Source organism: Arachis ipaensis, chromosome B09 (assembly GCF_000816755.2).
Source record: "Arachis ipaensis cultivar K30076 chromosome B09, Araip1.1, whole genome shotgun sequence".
NCBI lineage: Eukaryota > Viridiplantae > Streptophyta > Magnoliopsida > Fabales > Fabaceae > Arachis > Arachis ipaensis.
The window spans coordinates 110,667,124-110,674,808 of NC_029793.2; positions in this window are offsets into that span (position 1 = coordinate 110,667,124).

The window sequence follows — 7,685 nt, forward strand, 5'->3', positions numbered from 1 at the left end:
GCTACAGAACTCCAAATGGCGCGCTTCCAATTGCGTTGGAACGTAGACATCCAGGGCTTTCCAGCAATATATAATAGTCCATACTTTGGCCGAGTTTAGATGACGCAAAAGGGCGTTGAACGCCAGTTCTATGCTGTAGTCTGGAGTTAAACGTCAGAAACACATCACGAACCAGAGTTGAACGCCAAAAACACGTTACAACTTGGCGTTCAACTCCAGAAAGAGCCTATGCACGTGTAACATTCAAGCTCAACCCAAGCACACACCAAGTGGGCCCCGGAAGTGGATTTATGCATCAATTACTTACTTCTGTAAACCCTAGTAACTAGTTTAGTATAAATATGACTTTTTACTATTGTATTTACATCTTATGATCATCCTGGATTGTATTTTTGATCCTGTGATCACGTTTTGGGGGCTGGCCTCTCGGCCATGCCTGAACCTTTCACTTATGTATTTTCAACGGTAGAGTTTCTGCACTCCATAGATTAAGGTGTGGAGCTCTGCTGTTCCTCATGAATCAATGCAAAGTACTACTGTTTTCTATTCAATTCAACTTATTCTGCTTCTAAGATATTCATTCGCACTCCAACATGAATGTGATGAACGTGACAATCATCATGCGAGTGCTGGGCGTAGTGACAGACGCAAAAGGAGGGTGAATCATATTCCAGTATGATCGAGAACCTCAGATGATTAGCCGTGCCGTGACAGAGCATTTGGACCTTTTTCACAAGAGGATGGGATGTAGCCATTGACAACGGTGATGCCCTTACATAAAGCTTGCCATGGAAAGGAGTAGGACTGATTGGATGAAGACAGCAGGAAAGCAGAGAGTCAGAGGAACGAAAGCATCTCTATACGCTTATCTGAAATTCTCACCAATAATATACATAAGTATTTCTATCTTTATTTTCTGTTTATTTATTATTAATATTTGAAAACTCTATAACCATTTGATATCCGCCTGACTGAGTTTTACAAGGTGACCATAGCTTGTTTCATACCAACAATCTCTGTGGGATCGACCCTTACTCATGTAAGGTTTATTACTTGGACGACCCAGTGCACTTGCTGGTTAGTTGTGCGAAGTTGTGAAGTTATGCTTGGACCATGGTATTGTGCACCAGTTATTGGCGCCATTGCCAGGGAGAGAACGAACAACAAATTTTACAACCTCAGAGTAACAATTTCGCATACCAAAATTTTCTTAACAAGAAAGTAATAAACTTGAAATTTTTGAATCAGAATATTAAATGCTAGTAATAATTTTGAAAATTATGAAATAAAAAAATCTTGAAAATTTGTTTAACGATTTTTGAAAACATTAAAAGAAAAATGAAAAAGATTTTGAAAAATTTTAAGAAAGAATTCGAAAATATTAAAAGAAAATTGAAAAAGATTTGAAAAGATAGAATTTTTAAATTGAAATTTTGAGTTGACTAACAAGAAACAGCTAAATTTTAAAAATCTTTGACTAAGTCAATCTAAAATGTAAAGATCAAAAAAAGAAAATTATCAAGAACAACTTGAAGATCAAAGAAAAACATAATGCATGAAATTTTCGAAAATTTTAGAAAAATTAAAAATATGCAATTGACACCAAACTTAAAATTTGACACTGGACTCAAACAAGAAACATAAAATTTTTGGTTTTTATGATTTTATTAATTTTTTTGTATTTTTCGAAATTTTTTGGAAAAAGAAATTAAAGAAATTCAAAATTTTTAATAAGAATTCCAGAATTCATACCATGTTAGTCTAAAGCTCCAGTCCAAAAGATTAGACATGGCCAAATGGCCAGCCAAGTTTTAGCATAGAATTATAAATGAGAATCCAAAGGCTGATGCAATGTTATTCTAAAGCTTCGGTCCAAAAGAATTAGACATGGCCAGATGGCCAGCCAAGCTTTAGCATAACAAATACATACAACAATCCAATGAATATGATAAGTTAAAGCTTCGGTCCAAAAGAATTAGACATGGCTTAATAGCCAGCCAAGCTTTAACATACCATCATGAAGCTCGAAGGTGGAATTCATTCTTAAAAATTTTGATGAATTTTTAGAAAACAGATATTTATTATAAATTTTTTTCGAAAATTAAAAATAAAAAGCTTAAACATAAAATAAAATTACCCAATCTAAGCAACAAGATGAACCGTCAGTTGTCCAAACTCGAACAATCTCCGGCAATGGCGCCAAAAACTTGGTGCACGAAATTGCAATCACACTTTTCACAACTCCGCACAACTAACCAGCAAGTGCACTGGGTCGTCCAAGTAATACCTTACGTGAGTGAGGGTTGATCCCACGGAGATTGTCGGCTTGAAGCAAGCTATGGTCATCCTGTAAATCTTAGTCAAGCAGATTCAAATGGTTATGAGGCTTTGATAATTAAAAGATAAATAAAACATAAAATAAGATAAAGATACTTATGTAATTAATTGGTGGGAATTTCAGATAAGCATTTGGAGATGCTTTGTTGCTTCAGAACCTCTGCTTTCCTATTGCCTTCTTCCAATCATGCGTGCTCCCTTCCATGGCAAGCTGTATGATCCTCTCGGATGAAAAATACCAGGTACGATCTCTGCACGGCTAGTCAACTGTCAAATTACTCGTCTCGGATGAAAAATACCATGTACAGCTACTGCACAACTAATCATCTGTCGGTTCCCGCTAGCGTCGGAATAGGATCTCTCTATCCTTTTGCACACTGTCACTGCGCCCAACATTCGCAGGTTTGAAGCTCGTAACAGTCACCCCTTCCCAGATCCTACTCGGAATACCACAGACAAGATTTAGACTTTCCGGATCTCAGGAATGCTGCCATTCTTCTAGCCTATACCACGAAGATACTAATCTCACGGACTCGGTCCGTGTATTAGATACCCAAGAGAATATACTCCGGCTGTCGTCCAATGACTACGTTGAACATCATGTAGACCGCTTGTGGTTGTCAGGCACGCGGATCTTGGCTAAGCGAATAATGAAGATAGTGAGTGATTGTCACGGGTCACCCCTTATTCTGAATTAACTAAATTAAGTACAAGAGTATATCTTTGAGAAGAAGCAGGCGTGAATTGAAAGAAAAACCATAGTACTTGCATTAATTCATGAAGAACAGCAGAGCTCTGCACCTTAATCTATGAGGTGTAGAAACTCCACCGTAGAAAATACATAAGAGAAGAAGGTCTAGGCATGGCTGTGAGGCTAGCCTCCAAACATGTACAATGGTGTCCAAAGTCTTAGGGTAGACAAAGATGATAAAAGTTGATAAAAAGTGCTATTTATACTAAACTAGTTACTAGGGTTTACAGAAAAATAAGTAACTAACTGCAGATAGTGCAGAAATCCACTTCCGGGACCCACTTGGTGTGTGCTTGGACTGAGCATTGAGCTTTACACGTGCATAGGCCATTCTTGGAGTTAAACGCCAGCTTGGGTGCCAGTTTGGGCGTTTTACGCCAGTTTTGGTGCCATCTCTGTTGGGCGTTTGAATGTCAGTTTGGGCCATCAAATCTCGGGCAAAGTATGGACTATTATATATTTCTAGAAAGCCCAAGATGTCTACTTTCCAACGCAATTGAGAGCGTGCCAATTGGGCTTCTGTATCTCCAGAAAATCTACTTCGAGTGCAGCAGGGTCAGAATCCAACAGCATCTGCAGTCCTTTCTCAGCCTCTGAATCAGATTTTTGCTCAGGTCCCTCAATTTCAGCCAGAAAATACCTGAAATCATAGAAAAAACACACAAACTCATAGTAAAGTCCAGAAATATGAATTTTGAATAAAAACTAATAAAAATATAATAAAAAACAGATAAAACATACTAAAAACTATATAAAAATAGTGCCAAAAAGGGTATAAAATATCCGCTCATCACTCATAATTTTTAATTTATTTTTTTTCTATTTGTGTTACCATTGAAAACATGTACAAATGACGATATGACTTTTTAAGTTGTAGGTTGAAGAACTTTTGTCATGGAGCCCCTGTAATGGATTCCAAAAGTAACAATTTAATATACATGGGGACTGAGATAGGTTACATGAGAAGAAAAATAATTGTATTCAGATACAAAGACAAAGAACATCTGATGTCTCAAAACACGCTAACAAGCATGACGATAAAAAATATGTAGTTTGAGAAAATATTTTATATCCTCAAAAATTGCATGGGACTTATGGTTGTACACCAAAAGTGGAATTTTATTGTGCATGAATAATTCTAAGATGACCCAAAATATGGCCAAAAACAAGTAAAGTTTCTCTTATAGGTGTTGGGCCAAAAGGATGAAACTCAAAAAGAATAACCTAAGGAATTGAATTTCTCTTTAAGTGGGAACTAAATTGGTAGAAATTGATTGGTTGGATTTGAAGTGTAGAGAATGCCATTTAGTTAGAAATAAACAAAATTAGATGCCCTTTTACTAATGTTACATGTCATGAGCACTCTTTTATATGAACACCTCTTTGACACAAACACCCGAAATAGTGTCAGAACTGCTACCTTAATTTATGGAGATCAACTTCTTTCCTATACCCATTTTTAGTTAAAGAAATTTAAAAATATTTAGAACACCTAACAATAAGTTCTACTTAACCCTTGTCTACTTTAAAAGAGCTCATTCATCTTTTTGTGACATTAGTTGATATGTGCTTCAAGTTTTCATGATATAAACAGTTTAACTATTATTTAAAAATTATTTGTTTATTTATAATGTTGAATTTAATTTAATGTATTGTGATTTTGTTTATTTAGTTATTATATTGGACTTTATGTTGCATAGAGAATTGGGTAGAAGATTGAGGAGTCCCTTCAATTCAATTTCCAAACTATGGTGTGGACAAGTTAGGTTGAGGAGTCCCTTTCTTGTTGCGTCAAGAAATTGGGTAGAAAGTAAAGCGATTCTCTTTTTATTCAATCTCAACCTATTCTTTTTTGTTTCTGTATTTTAATTACAATTTATCTTTTCTATTCAATTTCAATTCTTGTCTTGTTTATCCTTTTATTTCTTTACCATTAAAAAAGACAAGAATTAAAATTGAATAGGAAAGATAAATTATAATTGAAATAGAAATAAAAAAGGATAGAAAAAATTGAATACAAAGAGAATCACTCTACTTTCTACCCAATTTTTTAATACAATAAGAAAGGGATTCCTCAACCTAACTTGTCCACACCATAGTTTGGGAATTGAATTGAAGAGTCTCCTCAACCTTCTACCTAATTCCTCAACCTCACTTGTCCACACCATGGTTTTATCACGAAACCAAAAAAGTGCTTTGCCACCTCTCTAATCACTCAATATTGACGACTACCATAGTTTATGAGCTATTTATAACCTTTTATTAGATCGAAATAAAAAACCCTAAGCCTACTAACATAAAACCCAATATAATAACTAAATTTACAAAATTAAAATACATCAAATTAAATTTAACATTCTAAATATAAACTAATAATTTTTAAATAATATTTGAACTCTTTTTCATATCACAAACACTTGAAGTACGTATCATTAGCGAAAATCTCAACACTTATTCTTTCCCACTATTTTTTATCTTCAGTTCTTGTATTACTTATCACAAATTTACCTATCCTTAATCTCTTATCTTAATTTTTCTTTACTTAATCTATTTTCATAAAACTACACGAGAATTAGTTATTAAATGGAGACAAAGAAATAAAGTAGTTGTTTTCTTGTCCCCTTAATTTTTAAGGATTCAATTGTAAATTTTAGTTAGCATATGATTTTTATTCGGTCAATTTGCAAAACTAATCTTTTTTTTCTAAGTGTTAACAATGATAACAAAATCTTATTCTATTACGTAAGCTTCATTGCATGGTCAAATAACATTCTCATATCATATTTATAAATCATATTTACAGTAAGATCAAATGTTTAGATTTTTTAACTATTCGTATATAATCGTTCGTTTTAGATCTTCTTCTATTTTTTGACACTTGTTTAGTTTGCTCTATATATTAAATAAACGTTGTAGTTATCTTCTCTTCATATCTTAAATTATCTTAGATGAAATTTTATTATTTTTTGAGGTAATATTATCGTAAGAATAATGCTACATGGTCAGCAAATATTATTATTTTTTGGACAACACTTAATCAACAATAATTTGTAGCCATATTATTTATAGACATTTTGCACACAAAAAATATATAATTTACACATATATTTACTAGAGTTTTACACACATGAATCAATAAAAGTTGCAACCACGTTTTTCAGAATTTACACACATGAATTAATAAAATGACAATTTAGTATTTTATACTAGCCAAATGATAGCCAAAATACTAAAAATTGCTGGCCCAAAAGTTTCTCTTATCGTAATTCAACACGCATTCATTCATATACATTACTACAAAAACACCCATTCAGCCATACTTTTTTAAGCTACATTTGAAAAGCGTAGCCTATTCATAGAATAGGCTATGCTTTTTATGTGTTACCATTTTATAGGTGAATAGGAAATACAGTTGTGGCATCATTAGCCTTATCTTAATATCTATGGGTACATTTTTTTCACTAAAGAAAACGCTTTTCAAAAGTGGTCTAATTGTTAGGTTTTTGGTACGATTTATAAGTGTTTCCTAATATATGCATGCTATAACACTTGGGAATTTTTTTTCCCTTTTCACACCCGCGCCTTCCTTCTCCTATCATAGAAAGCTAAGAGAGAGTTCTTTGCTCTCTTCCTCAACCTCGTCCATACCTTTCTCTTCTCCTTGCACCACATCCTCACACGACTCTACTACGCCACACCACCACCGCGACTCTGTTACGACGCACTGCGTGCCTTTATAACTTTGCGGCTTCACAACGACGTCGTAGCTCTCCTACATCGCACCGCCATCTCACCATGATCTGCTTCTTTGCTCGCCACTGCTTTCTTGTGTTCCATGTCTCCTTTACTACTCGTGCCGCCTCTTCTCCATCCACCCTTCCCTACTCAATTCGGTTTTCCTCATCACAATAGGTAGGCTTTTAGTTTTTTTTCCTAATTTTTAGGCAATTAGGGTTCCTAATCCCCACTCCCTAATCATTAGCCTGTGTTAAATTTAATTAGGATTCTATATCACAATTTCATATTTAATTAGGATTTTTCTATGTCTGGTTCAATTTCTGCCGTTCTGTCTGTGTTAGAATCTTTCTCGTGCAGAATTGCATTTGAGCATTGGTTTTTATTATTAGTGTTGAATTCTAAATTTGTTCTTTATTCAATTTGTGATGAATTGACTTTGTGATTTTGTGAGAAGGTATCCTACAGTTTAGGGTTCTTATTTTATGATTTTTAATTTGGGAGTTTTAGCTTTTAAATGTGTATTGTTTCTAATTTTTAAGGTTATAAGTTCTATTTTGGGTTCTGATTTGCCAAAAATAGATTAAGCCAGGGGATTCATGTTTGGTCCGTCAATTGCATTGGGGATATTGGTGCAAAATTGATATATCTGTCTTAATTCATTTTTAATTTGACAATTTAGGTTGATGATTCTCACTTTACTCTTTAAAACAACGTTGTTTTTCCTTTTTGCACTTGAAATTAAGCTGATTGGCATGATTTTTTGAATTTAGCATTCAACTTTAATGAGAATAATAAAAAACTAACAAGTTGAGAAGAGAAAAAGTAAGTGATCAATCAAATAGATACCGGTATTGTATCT